The following is a 2843-nucleotide window of genomic DNA, read 5'->3' on the forward strand; positions in this document are numbered from 1 at the left end:
TTTAAAAGCGGGGGAAAAGGGGAAGGGAGACAGTTGCGCTATGGGACGTTTGCCCCCCGGGGGGGCCGGCGTTATCATCCCGACGGACGCTCCTGACGCGGGATACATGCGGGAGCCGACGTATTCGGCGCTATGATATGATATGTTCTATTTTCATATGTATACGAAAAAAGAAATGTTTTCAAAGGAAAGGATAAGAGCATGGCATCCGCCCCTAGGCGCATTCATATGTACGTTACTCTTCTTTCTCATGACATGTTCTAAGTTTCCATATGGTTATTGTTCACATTTATATCCCTTACTATGTTATTGTTTATGCCTTACATACTCGCATGCATTGCTCGTACCGACGCCCCTTTTCGTGGGCGCCGCGTTTCATGCCGCGTGTACACTGTACAAGTAAGAGTTGCGAGAAGACGTTCCGGGGCCGGAGTTGGTAGACTCCATTTGTACCGGAGTGCTGCCGAGTCGCATTATATGCCAGTGCAAGCTTTTGTTCGAAGTTAGAGACTTTGCGGCGCAGTCGTGGGTCTAGAGTGTCGGCTTTGAAAATGGCCCACGCTAGCCGACATGTTTTTATTATACATTATGTTACAAAGTCCTTACGCTACGTAACTCGTGATTAATTTTGATAAACGAAAAAAAAAGGGGTTTTTAAAGTTCTACTATGTATTTTACTTTCATTTGATTTAAGAATTCAAAGAGAATATGTGTGTAACAAGAGTCCGCGGGTTCGCTCGGCTCCGAATATGGGGTCGGGTGCCCATCACACCCTAGTAAGATCGGGGTGTGACATAAACCCTAACTCTTTAATCCACAAATTAACCTTTAATAATGGAAGATATAAACTTAACAAGAATGAATAAGTCAGAATCTATGGTTATACTAGCCAATTTCATCAACAATTTCCACTTAGGAAGTCTAAACCCATTTTAAGAATCTCTCAGGAAAACCTACTTTTCTTTCCTCTTTGATTCTAGCATGGATTAAAGATTAGGAAGGGAAAGTAAAGAATTCTAAGGCCAAGGATCTTACCTCTATGAAGAATCTGGTCAAAAGCTCTCAAATTCGCCTCAAGATGCTAAAGAAATGAAGTAGTGAAGTGATAAGGATATAGGATTTTTAACTTAAGAAGTAGAGAAAAATCTGCCCGTCAACGACTACAGCGGTCCTGGAACGGCTACGGCGCACACGGCTACGACGGTCAACAGGGCCGCTATGGTGCATGCGCTGCGGCGCATGAAGGCATGCTACGCCGGTCTCAACTAAATATCAAAAGGTCGCTATGGCGGCTGAGATACCGCTACAACGGTCTATCACCAACAACAGAAGGCCACTACAGTCGTCGGTCCCTGCACTGTAGAGGGATCGCCATGATGCCCCTGGTGCCGCTATGGCGCCTACACAGGTACCAGAAAAATCTTGTTTTTGACTAACTTCAACCCGAAATCTGATTATCACCCGAGGCCCCACAGATACAAAACAAATATGCCAGCATACATAAAAACGCGCTACGAACTCACTCGTGGCCTCGAATTTCCCAACGGAGGTCTATTTGACCGAGTCAACCCCCAATGGCCTAAAGCCAACTTTTCAACCCAAGTCCCAAAACACTACCAAGTGCAGTGAGAACCGAACCAAACTGCCACCAAGTTATAAATGACCATCCGGACCACTTGGAATCGATAGAATTTCGAAAAGGTCTGTTTACCCAAAAGTTAACTTTGAGTCAAACGATTTTCACTTAAAAGCTTAGTTTTTCAAAGTCATACTAAACTCATCCGATGACCTCGAAAACCATGCCACCTATCCCAACGGGTCAAAATGGTACTAATAGGGCTCAGGGACGGGTCAACGGAAGTAAAATAGTCAAAAGTACAATAACGACCGAACAGGTCGTTACAATTCCCATGTTTGGTAAAAAAAAGGTAAAGATTATGATTCTCATGTTCAGTTCAGCTATCCTTATGCTTTAGTTTCAGTTTGAGTATTCAGTTATGACTAACGTTTATGATTTAGGTTGCCCGTTCCCCTGAGCACCCCATAGATATTTATTCTTTCTGTTATTTTACATACAAGTACAATTCAAATGTACTTATGTCCCTTTTTCCTGGGGCCTGCATTTCACGATGCAGGTACTGATTTATAGGACAACTGATCTGTTTCTTAGGACCTCACTCGTATCAGCTGCTTGGTGAGCCCAGTCTCCTTCGAGGCATTGCTTTCATTTTCATTTATTCAGTTATGTTAGATAGTCAGGTATGTCAGGGGCCTTGTCCTGGTAAATAGTCAGTATTTCAGTATTCTTCAGAGGCTTCATAGACTAGAGTATTAGTCAGTCAGTATTTTCAGATATCGTGTTAACCGTGTTGGCTAAATCTTTATATTCTCAGACTTATCTTAGTATTTCATAATTATGATATTCAGTTAGAATTTTCAGTAGTTAAGAATTCTTTTAGTACATCTGCATTAGTTCATGTTCCATCTTGATTTAGCAAGCCATGTGGTTTGCTCGGTCACATGCAGCAAGGCACCGATTACCGTGTTACGTCCAGATCTAAGTTCGGGGTGTGACAAGTCATGTGTGAATACAATGTATTTAACTAATGTTACTCATAAAAGAAGATATTACCTCTGATGACTCAACATGGGCTGTATAAGTCTCTATTTGTATGCCTGAAAAGTCCAGTATGTTATTCTCAACTGACCGATGTATGTCACCGTCATGTAGCTGAACTGGAGCTTTACTATCAACACCTTTAAAAAAAAAAAGAATTAAGTTCATAATGTCATGTTTGTATTTGTATTTTAAATGAATACAACTATGTATTTAGTTGTTTTCT

This window comes from Lycium ferocissimum, chromosome 6 (genome assembly GCF_029784015.1).
Source record: "Lycium ferocissimum isolate CSIRO_LF1 chromosome 6, AGI_CSIRO_Lferr_CH_V1, whole genome shotgun sequence".
Lineage (NCBI taxonomy): Eukaryota > Viridiplantae > Streptophyta > Magnoliopsida > Solanales > Solanaceae > Lycium > Lycium ferocissimum.